Below are 20,560 nucleotides of genomic sequence, written 5' to 3'. Positions count from 1 at the left end.
GAATGGCATGCAGTCTCAAGTAGAATGATGTGGGCAAATATCAGAATTGGGAATTGGACAATGAGACTTATTTGTACCTATGGTCTCACAGAAGGTTTTACTAAGGTAGAAGTGGAGGAATTTTTTTTTTTTTTTTTTGATGCTTTAGAAAAAGCAACTGACACAATGAAAAAGGAAAAGTTGGTCCTTGTTGGGGATCTAAATAGCAGAGTAGGAAATGATTGTGAGGCATACAAAAATATTTTGGGAAAATTTGGAGAAAAGAGCAAAGCTAATAATAATGGCAAATATCTGTTGGATTTCTGCTCAGGACATGGACTGGTTATTACTAACACCATGTTCCAACATAAAAATGTGCACAAATTCACATGGAGAGAAGAGGCAAGGAATAAGAAAAGTCTCGTTGACTATGTTATTGTTGATAGTGATGTTTTCTCCCTGGTGCAGGACACCAGAGTGTGCAGAGGATTTGAAATTGGAAGCGATCACTATTTAGTCTTGAGCACGATAAAATTGAATTTAATAATGAAAAGAATAACATGTAAGCAAATTTTAAAGCGAATAAAAGTTGAGCAGCTCTCAGATGTGAATTGTAGACTAAAATACACAAAGATTATTGGGAAAAAAAAATGAAAGAGTTTGAGAACAGGAATCAAACCTTGGAGATTCAGTGGCAAGTCTTGAAGGAAACTGTTGTGTCAGAAAAAGTGCTCACTCACTATTTGTAAGCCATCTTGTTTCTGACCCAACACACAGTAACGACTAGACCTAAGAATAAGGGCATACTTATGCCTCCAGAGAGGTGGCTAAGAGAGTATTGTACATACGTTCATTCAGAAGTATATCAAACCAACTGAGATTGTTAAAATTAAGTAAACTTAGGAAACCTGTATTTAGAATTGATAATGTCTGTGTAAAATAAGCAAAGGGAAATTGTGTCTCAGGACCGAAATTGTTATTATGAAATGTGCATGAGAGATCTATGTATTAGAACCATGTCAAAACAGTTCAGAGTTGGGATGACCAACCGGCCGTGGCTAAGAGTATGACGTAGTTACTGAGAGAGGGCGCTCGCATTTTGAAATATTAGGCACAGCGCGAGACTCAAATCCCTCTCTTGTTTTCTGCCTACGTTCCCGTCCTAGTCCTGGATAGCTACGGAAGCTTGTCGCCGGTGCCCAGCAACAATCTCCCGGTTGCTGTTGTATCGTGTCGCGTAAAGTCACCAAAGGAATGAAATCAGAATTCCAGTAAAGAGCCGTTGGTAAGCTAAGCCAACATAAAGTCAGCGAAGGGCAACCTTCGAAGATAAATGGAAGTAAGTCGTTGATGCCATGAAAGCACGTGGTGAGAAAATACGGGAGTGAAGTCAGCGAAGGGCAACCTTCGAAGATAGTGGAAGTAAGTCGCTGATGTCATGAAAATACGTAGTGAGAAAATACGGAAGTGAAGTCAGCGAAGGGCAACCTTCGAAGATAGTGGAAGTAAGTTGCTGATGCCATGAAAATACATAGTGAGAAAATACGGAAGTGAAGTCAGCGAAGGGCAACCTTTGAAGATAGTGGAAGTAAGTCGCTGAAGCCATGAAAACACGTGGTGAGAAAATACGGAAGGGAAAGCGTGGAGGGAAGTCACAGAAACTCCATGAAAAGAAAAAGATGGTAATGTAAAATTTTTCATACTCATTATAGAATTGTAATTGTAAAAGGAATAGGAGCCAAGGAATTAAGGAGCTCCACACATTAACTTATCCGTAGTGCCTAAAAGACTACTTGGACTGATTTGTCTGTGTCAAATAAGCTGGTGCCACTCTATGCTTGTGCTGAGAAAGGAACCTAACCTTCGAACTGTTTATTAAGAAGAAGCTATATGATATAAAAATAAATATTAGACTGAATATTAATTGACTTGTGAGAGGATAGAGCTTGAGCAAAGAATAGAATAGTTTTCCATGTTAAGTTACAAGACAGAATGCGTCAGACATGCTCTGTATAAAGATTGTATATAATGGTACTATGGAAATGAGCAGCTGAGTAACTCTGTATGAAATAATTGAGTCTGAACATAATAGTATAACAGAGATTTAGGATTGGTAGATTAAAACTTAAGAATTGAAATTTTGGATATATTAACCTAAAGAGGGGGAGAGAGTTCAGACTCTCTAGTATTGAAATTACTATTTAAAGTGTATATATGCAAGTGTTTATAATAAATGTATTTCTTTAAGTCAAAGTTCATGAGTCTGTGGTTTCTGAGATTGAATTACCATTTATGAAATTTTCGGACCTGTATGAGTGAACGGGGAAGCAATTTACATAAGAAAGAAAAGGTGGCAGCCACGACTGCACATCACGTGATCCCTTTGTTGTTATTTATTTGAGTATCAGAATTTAGTTGTCATCTGGCTAAGTCGTTTCTAAACAAATATAAATTTGTCGGCAATGAATAACTGATATGCATGAGTGATAAATAATAGTTATAACAAATAATATAACAGAAAGAATATAACATAAAGAATAAATACAGGGGTAGAGTGACAACGTAACAAAACCCTGATTGATTCAGCTAGAGAGGCATGTGGTGAGGTTGTCTGCAAGGATAGAACAATAAGATCTCCATGGTAGCCACAGGAAGTTAAAGCGGCAGTGAAGGAAAAGAAGAAAGCATATCAAAAGTTCCTGGCAAATAAGTCAGCTTTTGCTCTTAGAGAATACAGAGACAAATGTAAGAAAGCGAAACACTGTGTAAAACTAGCTAAACAAAAGTCACGGGAGGACTTTGGCAAGAACATAGAAAATAAATATCAAGAAGGTGGTAAGATATTCTGGAGGTTGTTGAAGAAGCTTAGAAATGGAGGAAAGAGTACTGCAAATGGAGTTAGAGATGATAAAGGTGACATGAAAACAGGAGAAAATAGATATCCTTGAAGTATGGAGTAATTACTTTAAAATTGCTAAATGAAACAAGCAGTGATAGCACAGTGGTAAAAAAAACACTGACTCGGCATGCAGTCAGGAATACATATCCATACTTGAAGTAGAAAAAGTCATCAAAGGCTTAAAATGTGGAAAGGCAGCAGGAGTGGATGATATTCGACCAGAAATGCTGAAGTATGGTGGTATAAAAGTCTTACAGTGGCTGCACTGCATAGTTCAGAAACAGTGGACAGAGGGACGAATTCCTGATGATTGGAATAGATCTCTCATAGTACCCATATATAAAAAGGGAAATAAAAATGAATGTGAGAATTACAGAGGTATTTCCCTACTGAGTGTTCTTGGCAAGATCTATGCAAGTATACTTGAAAAACGGTTGAGAAGAATTGTGGAAGAAAAGCTTGGTGAAGAACAAGCTGGATTCAGGTCAAATAGAGACTGTCAAGATCAGATCTTCACTTTACGACAAATAGTTGAGAAATCATGGGAATATAACAAAGATCAGTATTTAAGTTTTGTCGATTTGGAAAAGGCATATGACAAGGTGCCAAGAGAGAAGCCATTCAATACACTACAGTTATATGGTGTCAATGGGGCATTATATCAAGCAATACTTAGTCTGTATTTGAGTTGTAAGTCGGCAGTTAGAATTGAAGGAAGTACAGGAAGATGGTGTAATGTTAAATGTGGTGTGAGACAAGGATGTATATTATCCCCTCTGTTATTCATTATCTATATGGAACACATTATGAAGGAAAGTGGTATTAAACATGATATCAGAATTCGAGATGTTGATGTCAGCTTTTTGCTTTATGCGGATGATGTTATACTTCTAAAAATCTGCAAGATTCCCTGACTGAATTGAATAACTGTTGTAATAGATATGGTATGAAGGTCAGCATTAAAAAGGCAACGATAATGAAAATAGGTACAATTGTTGAAAATGTCAACTGTGTTGTGAACAGGGAACCTGTGGAACAAGAAAAACATTTCAGCTACTTAGGCATGATTTTTACTGAAGATAGTAAATTAAATATGGAAATTGACAACAGAATCAACAAAGCTGGTATGGTTGGAAGTCAATTTAATAAATTCATGTGGAATAAGAGAGAAATTAGTCGGAACACTAAATTAGCTGTATACAAGACAGTGTTCAAACCAGTTTTAACTTATGGATCTGAGAGCTGGGTCAGAAGTAAAACACTTGACCAAAGACTAGAGACTGCAGATATGAGAGTCCTGAGAAAGATTAGAGGCATGAACAGATGGCATCAATGGCAATATCATATTAAAAAGAGGATATTAGGAAAGAACTTGACATTGTCAGCATCCAGGAATGCGTTAGCAGAGCTAATCTCAGGTGGTATGATCACTTAAATAGAATGGGAGAGGAAAGATTAGAAAAACAAGTGTTCTCCGCCAGGTTGGCAGGAAAACGACCCAGAGGAAGACCAAGATATAGGTGGATTGATATGGTACAAATTGTCTTAGACGATAGAAATATAAGTCTGATAATGATAATATTGGAGTCTTGACAAGTAACAGAGTGATTTGGAGGAAAATTATAGATAAGAAGTTAGTAATGATGTAAATTTTTCAATGATAATTTTGTAGAACTTTAAAATAAAAGTTTGGCATATAATCAAAAAATAATTTTACATGAAAAAGTTCCTCAGAATAAACAACTAATGAGTATGTTCGTGGTTTACTCTTTCTCTTAAGGTGAATAAAATATTTTAAATGCTGTACAATACAGCATAATGCTGTATATATATCGAGTAATTATCAAGGACTGATAATTCCTTGGGAATCCCAAAAAACAGGCCATCACCTTCCCAGCTGACAAAACGGTCTTTGCTTTTTTCGTTGCTCTTTCACTGGGCATTGTCCACTGTTTTGACTGCTGCTTGGACTCGAGTATGTAGTGGTGGATCCAAGTTTCGTCTACAGTCAGAAATCTGCAAAAAATCCTGTGAATTGCGATTAAACATCGCCAAACACTGTTTTAAAATGTCTTTTTGCATGCATTTTTGATCGATAGTTAACAATCATGACACCCATCATGCACACAGCTTTTCATGTGCAATTTTTCATGCAGGATATTATACACCTGTTCAGTTGAGATGCCTACAATCTCATGCACTTCCACTCGGCAGTTTTCCATAACGATACCATGGATTTTGTCAATCACTTCCTTCGTAGTGATCTCAGTTGGGCTGCCAGTGCACGCTTCATTTTCAACTGACTTACGACCACATTTAAACTCGCATATCCAAAAATAAATAGTCTTTAATGCTGGTGCAGAGTCCCCATGAACTGCATCTAACTTGGCTTCGATCTGCACGGCTGTCCACTTCTTCAAATAAAATTATTTTATCGCTGCACAAAACTCTTTTTTCTCCATCTTTATGAAAAATGCAAACACGGTCATTTTAAATGTTTGCCAGACAAGAACTATGCATTGCACATAGCTAAAATTTTGTCAGAGGTAATGAAAAAGATGATACATGCCAACACTTGTATGAATGAATGAATTGGGTCGGCATCTATTCAATAAAACTACCAATTCAAATCTTCCACACTTAACTATACAGTTTCACTATTAAATTTATTTTGTTACTTTTGCATATTTCTTCATTATTATACTACTAAGGATGTATTTTTAACATTTTTCTTGTTTATATCTTTTCATAGGTTTTCAAGATGTAGACAAAACTTGATTTCAAATTGATTTCAACTCTCATTTATGAGAGTTTTTGAAAGGTGAATGCTCTAAGAATGCAAGAAACACTGATATTAAGGATATCACTACTTTCACAGATCTTGACTATCATCACTCAAAAATCGGTATTGCCAAATGGATAGTAGCCTGTCTGTTGGACTTGGACTGAATGAGTGTTCAACATTCCTTCTTAAGGCTAGTCTGAGTATTATTCAAGGTATAAAGGCAGGGACAGATAATTGGGGGGGGGGTACAATGTTCACTGGAACTACTTTGATGGAATTTTGAATCAGTGTGACAGCATAAATTAAAATTAAAGATATTAAATATTTTGAAAGAGAATGATAAGAAATGGAAGGATTGACCAGTTTGATGAATCCTTCTGGATTGCTTAAATAAATTTGTAATTCTTTTAATGTTATTTGGTGATCAGCATTCATTATAATAAAATTATGGAGATATTAGTGCCATATTAGAGAATAACTTTAATTTCCCGATGTTTGACCTTCATATTAAGGCAAATTATCTGGAATATACATGTAGGCACCCATGAGCCAAAATATTATGACCACCTACTTGATATTATGTTGGGAAAACCACTTGCACCATCTTGGCAATGACTGTTAGACCATGGAAGGTGTCCTGAGGCATTCTGGACTAACTAGAAAAAATAATATCCGGCAGCAACTAGTGAGGCACTGGCATCGACTGGTGGATGCTATGTTCCACATGATCCCACAAATGTTCAGTAGGATTCAAATCAGGAGAATTAAGCAACTGAGGAAGCACATGGAATGTTTACATATGCTCTTCGAATCATGCTTGCACAATGTGAGTCTTGTGACATGAGGCATTGCCTTACTGGAAGAGTCCAGATCCATCAGCCACATTGTTACCATGCAGGGCATTACCTGCTCTGAAACAATCTCCAGAATTATCAATCAAGGTGTGTTCAGTGGAGATGAGAGTATCTAGTAATATTTATGAGAAAAATCCTCAGGGTACTGCCACCACCAGTCTGTTTCCGCTCAACCATGCAGTCTGTCGTGGAAACAGGCTTGGTGGCTCCATGGGTGTATATATACAGAGAAATAAGTTGCATCACAATTCAAACAATATGTCAAAGTGTCATTAATTTGGTCAACTGTTACTCTACCGACCTGACCTGGTGATAAAACATCAAAGCTGCAATCCTATTTTACGTAGTCAGAAAACAAATTATTAATTATTAATGATACAGCATTAGTAGTGGCCTAATCAGTATTTAAAATGAAGAGGCTGAGATTTGTTACTAGCAAATTAAGAATAAGTTCCTGGATTATTAAGCCTTAATTATTATGGCCAGTCAGAATAAAAAGTTAAGTGGGTTGGTTACATATATTATTATTATTATTATTTCGGGCAACTCCAAGGAGTCAACAGACTCATCGAGGAAGGCCCTAACATCATGTCAAGAACAACTATTCGACATTCACTCAGTATATCTATTATATTATACCTCGCCTTGAACTCATTCACAGTCATAGCACCCACAACAGACTCTGGCAGCTTATTCCACTCATTCACCACTCTCCAAGTAAAAAACCTAGCTCTAACACCCTTGCTAACCACATTCTTGCTCAGCTTCTATGTATGGCCCCTAGTCCTCCCACCACCAGTCCTTTTCTCAAAAATATCTTTTGGATTAATCTTATAGAAACCCTTCATTAATTTGAATGTCTCAATCATATCACCCCTTTTCCACCTATCGACCAATTTTTGCAACTCACAAATCTTCAACCTGTTCTCATAAGGTTCATTCCATAGACCTACTATCATCTTAGTCACTTGTCTCTGGATCCTCTCCACCTCTTCCCCATCAAGAAGAAACCCTGGTACCCATATCTAGGCACAGTAGTCTAGATGGGATTTTATCAAGGCTCGATACAGGGGAACAATAACTTGTTTGTCTCTGCTTGTTAAAGTATTTTTCAGCAACCAAGTGATTTGATGAGCTGATTTAGCCACTTTTGCGATGTGTCCCCTAAACTTCAACTCCTTATCCACCAACACTCCCAAATCCCTGGAATCATCAATCTCCTGGAGTACGGTTCCACCAATGTGATATACTGCTGCTAATCTTTTTAACCCAAAATGCATAACCTTACACTTTGCCACATTAAATCGACATCCATTTTTCTTAGCCTAGTCCTCCAAACTATCCAAATCATCTTGCAAAATTTTGACATCCTGTGCACTCACTATTGCTCTATCCAACTTTGCATCATCAGCAAACAAGTGAACACTTCCTCTCAGATTCTTTCCTATATCGTTAATGAACAAATTGAAAAGTAGTGGTCGAAGAACAGAACTCTTCGGCACACCGTCAGTCACAAGCCATCTTTTGGACTCTACTCCTGAATAAACCACTCTCTGATATCTCTCCATCAACCATCCTCCTATCCATCTCACCAACCCTATATCCATTTCCATATGTTGCAGTTTACTGATTAGAATTCCATGTGGTATCCTATCAAAGGCCTTAGCAATGTCCAGTACAATCACTGTAAACCCATTACCCTTATCCGGTTCAGCCGTCACTGTGTTATAAAATGTGAGCAAGTTATCTACCCTTCAAAACACCATGTTGTCCTCCATACAGTATCCCATTTTCATCTATCCAATCCTGTATTTTTCTCTCGACTAATTTCTCCAAGCCCTTGACAACGATTCCTGATATGCTAATCTGTCGGTAATTTACAACATCAGTCTTGGAACCTCCTTTATGCAGTGGAACTATTTTCCATTCTTTCCACCCCCTTGGAACTAACCCAGACCCAAGACTCAAATTAACCAATGTCGAGGGCACAGACAATTCTTTAGCCGCTTCACGTATGACACGAGCTGGTATACCATCCAATCCCACAGATGTATTGACATTGATGCCATCTATAGTCATCATCATCATCATCATCAAATTCTTGCCATGTATCCTCAAGGGGTGTACAGGATATGATAGTACTACATGAAAAAATTAGATCATTACTAACTTCCTATCTACAATTTTCCTCCAAATCAGTCTGTTACTTGTCAAGACTCCAACATTATCAGATCTTATATTTCTATCGTCTAAGGCACTTTGTACTGTATCAATCCACCTATATCTTGGTCTTCCTCTGGGTCGTTTTCCTGCCAACCTGGCAGAGAACACTTGTTTTGCTAATCTTTTCTCTCCCATTCTATTTAAGGGACCATACCACCTGAGATTAGCTCTGCTAACACATTCCTGGATGCTCACAATGTCAAGTTCCTTCCTAATATCCTTGTTTTAAATATGATGTATCCATTGATGCCATCTGTTCACGCCTCTAATCTTTCTCAGGACTCTCCTATCTGCGGTCTCTAGTCTTTGGTGAAGTGTTTTACTTCTGACCCAGCTCTCAGATCCATAAGTTAAAACTGGTTTGAACACTGTCTTGTATACAGCTAATTTAGTGTTCCGACTAATTTCTCCCTTATTCCATAGGAATTTATTCAATTGATTTCCCACCATACCAGCTTTGCTGATTCTGTTGTCTATTTCTATATTTAATTTACCATCTTCAGTAAAAATCGTGCCTAAGTAGCTGAAATGTTTTACTTGTTCCACAGGTTCTCCATTCACAACACAGTAGACATTTTCAATGTTCTGCCTATTTTCATTGTCTTTGTCTTTTTATTGCTGACCTTCACACCATATCTATTACAACAGCTATTCAATTTAATCAGAGAATCTTGCAGACTTGTAGCAGATTTATTTAGAAGTATAACATCAGCCGCATAAAGCAAAGAGCTGACATTAACATCTCCAATTTTGATATCATGTTTAATACCACTTTCCTTCATAATGTGATCCATATAGATAATGAATAACAGAGGGGATAATGTACATCCTAGTCTCACCCCACATTTAACATTAAACCATCTTCCTGTACTTCCTTCAATTCTAACTGCTGACATACAAATCAAATAAAGACTAAGTATTGCTTGATATAATGCCCCATTGACACCATATAACTGTAGCAAATTTAATAGTTTCTCTCTTGGCACCTTGTCATGTGCCTTTTCCAAATAGACAAAACTTAAATGCAGATCTTTGTTATATTCGCATGATTTCTCGACTATTTGTCATAAAGTGAAGATCTGATCCTGACAGCCTCTATTTGGCTTGAATCCAGCTTGTTCTTCACCAAGCTTTTCTTCCACAATTCTTCTCAATCGTTTCTCAAGTATACTTGCATAGATCTTGCCAGGAACACTTAGTAGGGAAATACCTCTGTAATTCTCACGTTCAGTTTTATTTCCGTTTTTATATATATGGGTACTATGAGAGATCTACTCCAATCATCGGGAATTCGTCCCTATGTCCACTCTTTCTGAACTATGCAGTGCAGCCACTGTAAGACTTTTATACCACCAAACTTCAGCATTTCTGGTCGAATATCATCCACTCCTGCTGCCTTTCCACATTTTAAGCCTTTGATGACTTTTTCTACTTCAAGTATGGATATGTATTCCTGACTGCATGCCGGGTCAGTGTTTTTTACCACTGTGCTATCACTGCTTGTTTCATTTAGCAATTTTTCGAAGTAATTACTCCATACTTCAAGGATATATTTTTCTTCCGTTTTCATGTCACCTTTATCATCTCTAACTCCTTTTACAGCACTCTTTCCTCCATTCCTAAGCGTTTTCGGCAACCTCCAGAATATTTTGCCACCTTCTTGATATTTATTTTCTATATTCTTTCCAAAGTTCACCCATGACTTTTGTTTAGCTAGTTTTACACAGTTTTAGCATTCTTGAATTTATTTCTGTATTCTCTAAGAGCACAAGCTGACTTATTTGCCAGGAACTTTTGATATGTTTTCTTCTTTTCCATCACTGCCTTTTTAACTTCCTGTGTCCACCATGGAGTCCTGATTTTTCTATTATTGCAGACAACCTCACCACATGCCTCTCTAGCTGAGTCAAACAGGGCTTTCTTCAAGGCTTGCCATTGAATCTCCAAGGTTTGATTCCTGTTCTCAAACTCTTTCATTTTTTTTCCCAATAATCTTTGTGTATTTTAGTCTACAATTCGCATCTGAGAGCTGCTCAACTTTTATTCGCTTTAAAACTTTCTTACATGTTATTCTTTTCATTATTAAATTCAATTTTATCCTGCTCAAGACTAAATAGTGATCGCTTTCAATTTTAAATCCTCTGTACACTCTGGTGTCCTGCACCAGGGAGAAAACATCACTATCAACAATAACATAGTCAATGAGACTTTTCTTATTCCTTGCCTCTTCTCTCCATGTGAATTTGTGCACATTTTTATGTTGGAACATGGTGTTAGTAATAAGCAGTCCATGTGCTGAGCAGAAATTGAATAGATATTTGCCATTATTATTAGCTTTGCTCTTTTCTCCAAATTTTCCCAAAATATTTTTGTATGCCTCACAATCATTTCGTACTCTGCTATTTAGATCCCCAACAAGGACCAACTTTTCCTTTTTCATTGTGTCAGTTGCTTTTTCTAAAGCCTCAAAAAATTCCTCCACTTCTACCTTAGTAGAACCTTCTGTGGGACCACAGGCACACATCAGTCTCATTGTCCAGTTCCCCATTCTCATATTTGCCCACATTACTCTACTTGAGACTGCCTGCCATTCAAGAAGATTAGGCTCGTATTTTGTGTTGAATACTATGGCTACTCCCTCTTTTCCTTGATTGTCATTGCCTGAATATAACATTTTGTATTAATTGCTCAGAAAGCTCTCGTCACCAGTTTTTGTCTTTTTCTTTGCCATCAGGCTTCTTTTGTTGATATTACTGATCTTTAACTCTGGTGATGTTGAGTTGGGGTGTGTTTTCAGATTTGTTCCAGTAGCTGATTTTTCGCTGTTCGCCCTGGTTCCCTAGCGAAAACAATGGGGGCCTTGTTTAACCGGGCGAGGCCCCAGCAGCCGTCATGAAATTTTGTCATGTTGTAACATCATTTTTTATTTTGGTTTAACCAATAAGAATACAATTTGGTTGGCTAAATCCCAAATTGCCAGCCCATCCTCGTTCATTCATTATCAAAGTAGATACCCAACAGGGTGCACCACGAGAAGGTGAGGATTGGACATTAGGTCAGAAGCCCTGGTCGGTTCTCCACATTCCTTTAAAGGCTATGTGGAGGTCTCCTCTCAGTTATACAGCTTTGACCTTTAAGCCCCCTGCCATCTATAGTCTTGAGATTTTTTTGACCATCATTATTGTTGAAATTAGAAATTCATAAGCTTGTTTAAATTTGCACTCACACTAGGATTTTGGTGTGATCTAAAGAACAGGTGCCATTCTAGTAGTATCCATGGTATGCCCTCCCCCTTTTTTTTTTTAATTGGATACACTCCAGAGTAAACTAGAAGAGAAAGAGGATCCTTGGAGGGAGTGAATAGGTTCTTTAATTTTGTAGGGAATTTAAAGGTGGCATTAATGTTCTTATTTGCGTAGCATTCTATTTTTTTTTTTTTTTTTTTTTTGATAATGTGGAATCCTTTTAAATATGGAATAACTAAGGTTTTATTGTAATCTCATTTATTTTTAGGTGTATAGTCTTATGAAGAATTTGCTCTGACCATTTTTAGAAAACTATTGCTGATAATGTGTAATTCATGCTTAAACTCATAAATTCATGTTTAAAAAAATTCTAAAAATGTTCTAAAATTTTTAAGCTATTTTCTAAGAAATAGCAGAAATTACTATAGTAAAATTAATTCTTTCTCACAAGACTACATGTAAACATAAAAATAAGTTATATTAGAATCAAACCATAGCCATTTTGTACATGAAAGGATTATTGGGAAAAAAAATAAACAGAATAGTATATGAATAACAACCTTAATGAAAAGAACCAGTTCAGTCTTCAAAGGATCTTTTTCCTCACCTGTAGTGTATTTTATTCATTGCATCTGTAGCACATCACATATAGACAAAGGGCATGTAGATCCTATCCAAAAAAAGGAAAGCAAACTTTAAATTTAAAAGTAAATTCACAGTAAATATAATAACTGATAAATATTGTCTTTCTGATCGTGTCCTGGATACTGTTTGTAAAATTGACTGGAAAGGCACCTGTTCCTTACATCACACCAAAACCATTATCACGGCAAATTTAAAGTGGCCTGTTAAATTATATATAATCAACCAACCTAATCTCCACAATGGCAATGGTCTAAAAATCTCAAGAATGTCGATGGTTACAAATATTCAGCCCATATAATTTTTTTTGTTCTTATGAGTCATAACAATTAGGACTGTGGTACTCCAGGACCTTAGTCTGAATTTGTTAATAACTCACCTCAGCCCATATTTCGGATATTGATTAGGCCACCATTAATGCTGTATTATTAAAAGTTAAGAATTTTCTCTGGCCATGTAAAATAGGAGACCATGATAGCTTTGGTGTTGTTTTTTTTTTATCTGAGTTCAGGCTACTAGAGTAACAGTTGACCAAATTAGTGATGCATTGGCATACTGTTTGAATTGTAATGTAATTTGGTTCTTTCTCTCTCTCTCTCTCTCTCTGTGTGTGTGTGTGTGTGTGTGCGTGCTCCAGATGATGGATGACCTTAATATGCAGGTCAAAACTTCGAGAAATTAAAATTATTACTTTCATGACACAGCAGTAATAGTCTCCATAATTTTTTCCTTAGCAATGTTTTTAAAGGTTACATAATGGTAGGAGGCACATACGAAGCTTATGAATGGTTTTGAAAATAAAAGATCTTGGAGATTTCAAGTAGCATGCATTGTCAAACAATTCCCTTTTTCATTCAGTCCGTTAAAGAAAAGAAGATATCTACTGATGATTTCATGAAGCAAAATTCTACACTATTATTATTATTAAGAGGTACCTCCAGAGAGTTGGACTCATCGAGGGAGGCCACATATTACATGCATCAGCTGTCATACTTGTTCTTGAATTCATTCACGCTACTTGCACACACAACATCCAATGGTAATCCATTCCAATCATGCACCACTCTATGAGAGAAAAATCTAGATCTCACCCCTTTATTGATGATGGGTATTGGTGAGTATTTTTGACATACATCCTGTCCTTTACATCTTAAGTTCCTTACCCTCATCATGTTATAACTACTTTTCTTTTGGTTCATTTCCAAGTGTTTGTTAGCACTCCAGAATGTGCTTTTTAGAAAATTAGAAAATTTTGAGAAAATGAACAAGTTCTACATATATAACTGTTTGCATTCTGATGTGACATACTCAAAAGAACATTTCAAAATGCGAGAGAACAATTAGTTTAACAAATATCAAGTATTGCATAGACAAAGATTATAGAAGTTAAAATAATTATTTAGCACAGTATCTACTAATTAAAATGATGTATCATGTAATTATTGATCTATTTATTATAATGGTTAAATTTTGTTCAGTGATGTTGCATATAAAAAATTATAATTAAAACATTAATGTTATAATATAAACATTAAAAAAAATATGACCATTATATAAACATTTATAATGGTCATATTCAAACAGCAAAGAAATGTGCAACCAAAGGCTGTTAGTTGAAAACCATATCGATTTTTTTTTTTTTTTCCAGTAAGGTAAATTTTCACAACCTTAATTTGAATTTTAATTCAAACAAATATAGACTGGTTTCCAATATGTAAAAGCAAAATTTAGTGTAAAAAAAAAAAGAGCTGCTCCTCTTATAATCTATCAGTAATGCATAAATCAATTGTTTATTTCCTTCCTTCCTGATTTACACTCATACATAGCCCCACAGGCATTCAAAACCAAATCTGACAGATTAGGGTGATTAGATGAATCTTTATTCAGTGATCCCCCCCCCCCCCACACACACACACACATCTCCATACTGGCTAATTCACCATTTGATTGATAATAAAGGTTCCTCACATAGACAGGATTCAAACCTGGTCTTTCCAACCAAAGGGCTCATCTAAACCAACTGAGCTATGAACATTCTATTGTTTATTTACTAATTAAAATTTATTTTAGAAAAAATAGTACTAGAATTCGTTTGAAGAGAAAAATAATCTGTATTTTAAAGCTTTCTAATTTGTCACTTCAATAATTTTATCTTATTTTTTTATTTTATTTTAGTACTGAATGTAATAATGGGACTGAAATCATAAGATTGAAACTAATGCACAAAGGGAAAAATCAATAAATATTCATAAAAATATCAAACTACATCTGGATTACTATATATTCAGATATGGTCAATGTGTGAAAAAGATACTTTTTTCCTTTTATTCTATATTTCTGGCATAATATTTTTGACATCATATCATAAATATCTTAGTCATGTCTCCCTCTTCCTCTGTTTCCTTTGATACTATAGTTTGCATGCCTGGTTATCCTCATAACCAGCATTGTACAATCCTGATATAATTTTCAATATCCACCTTTTCCATCCCATTAACCATATCTGAATATATAGTAATCCAGATGTAGTTTGATCAGAGCTGTATATAATGGACTCATTGCCCTTTTATCTCTGCTGGTAATCATCCTCCCAATATCAGCAATTTTCTAGGTTGCTTTCACAGCTTTGCAATATCTTCTCTGAACTTCAAATTTCTATCTACCATCACCCCAATCTGCAAATATGGAATTTAATTAGACTTTGCAGAAGTGGGCAGCATAAGCAAGAAAACTAAGCATTTCGGAAATTCCAGTTGACTGGAGAAGAGTAAATGCTCCCTTATTCCATAAGACCGGTCCAAAAAAAAAAAAATGCAATTTGAAAATTTGAGCATCTAGTTGATACAGTAATGGTCTCTGTTGTTAATGAAAGTATTCTGAGATATTGGAACATCAATAAGTTACTTAATGTTGGAAATAATTTCAGTATATCATATTTTTGGATTTTAGCAGTGCAATCAATATTGACTTGCACAGTCATTATTTATATATTGAAAAATATAGCACATATCACTAACTATAAGACATTAGAATGTGTTTTGAAGGATCATTAATGGCAACAGAGTGCTAGTGAAAGTCCACACTTATTGAGTTCCTGTAAACTATAGGAGTTTAGGGCTTTTCAATTGAGGTAAGTTTGTGTGTCATACAGTGGTGGAAGGATATTTTTACAATTGGAAACTCAGGTTTTTCATCCTGCAAACTGGCAAGAAGAACACACTACACATATTTATTTATACTCCCACCCCCCAAAAAAAATATATATATATATATATTTAGACATAAGACCTTATCCTAAAAGTATAGTTACAAAAGCCAATCTGGACATCCTGGGACATTATAGTCCAGCTGGCAAGTATCACAAATTATGTGACACCTCCAGGGAGTCCAAGGACTCATCGAGGGAGGGCACCTACTCTGCGCTGTCTACACCAAAGCCATCTACCTCTCACCACTACCACTAGTATTTCCATAGACAATCACAAACATCCATGCCCACACAGGATTTGAACTCGCAGCCTTTTGGCTGGAGAGCAGATATGCTAACCACTCAGCCAACCAGACCGGCCATTTTAATTATTATTATTATATTGCTATAATAATTATATTCCTATAGTTAATTATTTTTAAAATATCAGTGTTCGTGAAATTAAGAAGTTTGCAGTCAATACCAATGCGAAAGGTAGTTAACAATAAAGAGCAAGGGATGTTGCTTTAGGTAGTTTTGAGACATTTCATAGTTGAGAAATGATAATGAAGATTTAATCATTTTAAACGCAAAATACTTGGATTAGATTATTGTATTCTTTGGGCAAGGATAAATTCAAACCAGTAGAAGATGAATGGCAATAGGAATTATGTTTTAGTCCAATATGAAATTTTCCAAACAATGTAATGAACCAAATGAAATGGGATTGTTTCAGATAAGATATCTTAATTGATAAGAGATAAGATAAGATATCTGAATTGATAAGATAATCTTCATTTTTGTAATGGTAGGAAGAATCGGAGAAAAAATTATTGCATTTGACATTTGATAAAACTATCAAGAGATAAACATGTTGATGTATTGGGATATGCTACATTTAGCAGAATCACACACTAGGAAGTTTGAACCAGTGAAGGATCTTTGTAGTTTAGACTAAACAGCATTCTTGTAGTGAATCAATAATCAATCGTGAGCCAACTTCCCAAAAATAGTCTAGGTGAATCCCTTGAGTTCATGAATGCTCTAGACAACATTACTATAACTATTATACCTTATATACAGGAAAACCTCGCTTAACGCAAATTCAATATGCGCGACTGGGCGAAATAATACTATCTACCGCGTTAAACGAGCGATTAATCAATTAACGCGAATTTTTTACATTGCGCGAAATTTTTTGTCGCCAGTCTGCAGCGAGCGGCAGCACTTGTCGATGTGGTAGCCACTGGCCGGTGGCTGGTGACACGGCATTTGATTCGGCGCTAGTAATAATAGTAATAATAGTAATACAATGATTGTGCAAGACCTGGGATACAGGTCCAGTTCAGACTATATTAAATAAGAACAAGGAAAAGTTGCTACTGCTTTTTTAAGCATGCAGCTCACCCGAAATAGAATCCATTTAATTTAATGATCAGGTAGAGCGTCTTTTATCACTAGATTAGCAGTTATAACCAAAAAAGAATACCTCTTAGTACAAGGAATATTCAGGCAAAAGCTCTCAGTATTTCTACATCATTGAAAGAGACCAAATTTCAAGAGGAATGTGAATGTGAATGCTTTACTACGAGCTTTAGGATGGTTTGACCATTTTAAAAATCGAGCTGGACTGCATAACGTAAGAATAATTGGGGAATCTGCTAATTCTGATAAAGATTCTGTGGCTAAATTATCCTTTGCAATTCCTGAAGAATTGCAAAGGATAATTCAGGAGGGTGATTATGATATGATTATGACGATCGTCAAATATTCAGCGTCGACGAAACTGGTCACTTTTGGAAGCGTATGCTAACGAAAACTTTCCTAGCTATAGCTATAGCTAAAACTGAAGCGTCTCAACCAGGATACAAGGTATTTAAATATCATCTTACGCTTTTATTTATTAAGTGGCAATGCAGAAGGCGACTTTAAACTGAAGCCTATGTTAGTTTATCATCCGCAAAATCCAAGATAGGTGTAACATTAGTGAAGAAATCAGGACAATTGGAAAAGAACTTAGATTTAATGAAATGGATAATGAAGATGTGAGAAACTTTCTCGATTCCCATTCAGAACAGCTAAGCGAGAATGATCTCCTTCAACTAGAAGAACAGCATGCATATGAAGAAGAAAATAAGGAGAGCGAACAAGGAGAATGTTATGACTAAGAAGCTACTGCAAAAGAACTTGAGCGAGTTTTCAATCACATTGAATATGCTGAGGAAATTTTGTTTGATCCTGATCCTGATATGGAATGAGGCGTCGAAATCCTCCAAAATCTTGATAAAGCTATCGCAATATCGCAAATTGTTTGACCAGATGAAAAAGTCGAGCACTATTCAAACATCTTTATACTTAATATTTTTTTTTCTAAAAAAAAAAGTAGATTAGATGATTAGACATTAAATAAATAAAAATGTAAGCAATTGATTTTTATTAACTGATGATTTTATCCTTTAATCTAATTTAATCTAATAATCTAATATAGCGTATACTGTAATTTTTTTTTCCAAATTTACGCGAACTGATGGATGAATTATATAATTGTTTATTGTGTTCACTTAACACGCATTAAAATTAATTAAGCGGGTTTTCCTGTAGTTTGTATCTAAGTACAACTTTATTTATATTTATTTATTATTTATTTTATTTTATTTATTTATTTTTTTTTTTTGTTAACGGTTATTTACCTTAAGTGGCTGTGTTGTAAATGGAAAGAGACCAAGCTGAAAAAAAAAAAAAAAAAAAAAGCCTGGAAAATTATATATTAACGCCTTTTTTAGTTCTCCAAAGGAAGTAGGCTTGGCCAGTTGTTGTTATATGTTATATATGTTATATTATGTTATATATTATGTTATATGTTATATATTATGTTATATTATTGTTATGTTATCTGAGACCTCCAGGGAGTCAAGGACTCTTCGAGAGAGGGAGGCTGTAAATGTGAATCACTCAACCAGCTGTCAAACTTTCCCTGAAATTCATTCACACTAGAGGCACTCACTACCCCTAAAGGCAAACTATTCCAGTCACTCACTGCATTGTGAGAGATAAAAACCTAGCTCTTACCCCTCTCTTGACTGTGAAGAAACTTGCCGAATTTTTCCTTATATAAGACGCCCTTTTTTTGTACCTAAAATTTATCCGAAAATTAAAATGCGTCTTATATATATATATATATATATATATATATATATATGCACCGATGTGTTTTTTATTTTATGTATGTATTATGTATATGTATATGCAGTTACGTACGCAAAAAAGAATGGCAATAGGGCAGCACTTTGGGCCTCCGCCTACAGAAAAAATGGTACAAACTTGGAGAAAAGAGCAGCAATGTTTCACACAATCATCATAAAAATGCTAGAAAACAACATAAATTTGAACCTTCAGATAGCTAATGTGAATGAAATGCCTCTGACTTTTGATTTTGATGTGCCCTCGAACAGGGGCACGCCAAGGGTATTTGCCGCCCGGGTGCAAAGTTTTATTGGGCGCCCATAATACTGCATTGTATAATACAAATTAGATATTAGCTACATAAAATTTCGCCCTATCAATGTTATCGCCCGGGTGCGGTCCTGCTCTCGAACAAGACTTGACTCCAAAGGTTAAAAAAGTATTGTTAAAACTTCTAATCACGAAATAAATCACTAGGCTTGTTTTGCCGTGTTCTGCGGATGGAACAAATTGCCACCTTTTTTTTTTTTTTTTTTTTTTTTAAATTTTTAAGAGAAAAACTCATTCATCCAAAAGGTTGGATGAATGAGGAAGGGATGAAATTATGGATAAAGAAGGTGTGGTCCGGACGTCCTGGCAGTTTCGTCAGAAATCTGCTTGGTTAGTGTGGGATCAGTTTAGATGCCATATAAAAGCGAAGCTGTTAAGAATGAATTTCGCAAAATGAACAAAAAAAAAAAAAAAAAAACGTGATCCAAGGACTCTCCTCCGTGCTTCAACTTTTAGATTTAGATGTATCAATAAACAAACATTTAAAAGATTTGAGAGAAATATGGGTTAATCGGATACAATCTCCAAATTTTGAGGAAACATCTACAGGTAACAGAAAGAAGGCCACAATTTTGCAGGTGTGGGAATGGAAATGGATAAAGAGTTCAGAAGTGAAACCCGAAATTATAAAAGGTGAGTTAGTCAGTCTCATACGGGGGTAGGGGTTTTTTTGTTCTCCCAGAACAGCAAACCTGCCCGTGAAAACACGCATCTACAGACAACGGACACACACACACCAGGAGGTATGGGGTTAACCACCTGACCTCGATATGGTAGCGGTAAAGTAAAAATAGAAAACTCCTCGATACCCAAGGTAAAAGAGGATGGTAGGAATAATAAGAAGATATAATAATATATAATAATAAAATCTAATAACACCATGAGAAAAACATATATATGTGCGTTTGTGTCTTTTTAAGAATAATTGTTTTTTTATCTAAAATAACCGGATAATATATATGTATTAACATTTAAAATTTAAAAAAAATAATTTTAATATTTACATGAAAAATTTGATGCATAATTCGTGCCTCTTACTGCGAAGAATTGTCATCTCATCTCCTTTCCTTCCGGTGTCGGGGGTTTATTAATCACCGAACCGCAAACCTTTCAGGATAAAGTGGTCAGCCCTACGCCCCGGTGTATCCTATGTCCGTAGTGTTGAGTTTTCAAGGCCTGTTTGCGTGATGAAAAACCCAGGATAAACTGGGGAAAAAACTTTCCACGCCCAAG

General features: G+C 35.6%; 1 protein-coding gene across 1 annotated transcript in view; it reads left to right on the top strand.

The window, feature by feature from the left end:
- The window catches only part of LOC150105041 (uncharacterized), a 113,338-nt gene extending 99,888 nt beyond the window's left edge, over positions 1 to 13,450 (top strand). Inside the window, exon 4 of the mRNA XM_090395463.1 lies at positions 5,631 to 13,450. The gene's annotated coding sequence lies outside the window, so the exon portion shown is untranslated. The remainder of the gene's footprint in view (positions 1 to 5,630) is intronic.
- The last annotated feature ends 7,110 nt before the right edge of the window (positions 13,451 to 20,560 follow it).

Source organism: Typopeltis vanoorti, chromosome 7 (assembly GCF_054136105.1).
Source record: "Typopeltis vanoorti isolate ZY-2024b chromosome 7, IOZ_Tvanoo_1.0, whole genome shotgun sequence".
Taxonomy (NCBI): Eukaryota; Metazoa; Arthropoda; class Arachnida; order Uropygi; family Thelyphonidae; genus Typopeltis; species Typopeltis vanoorti.
Note: the sequence above shows the minus strand (reverse complement) of the source record. Positions and strands in the feature narration are given on the sequence as shown.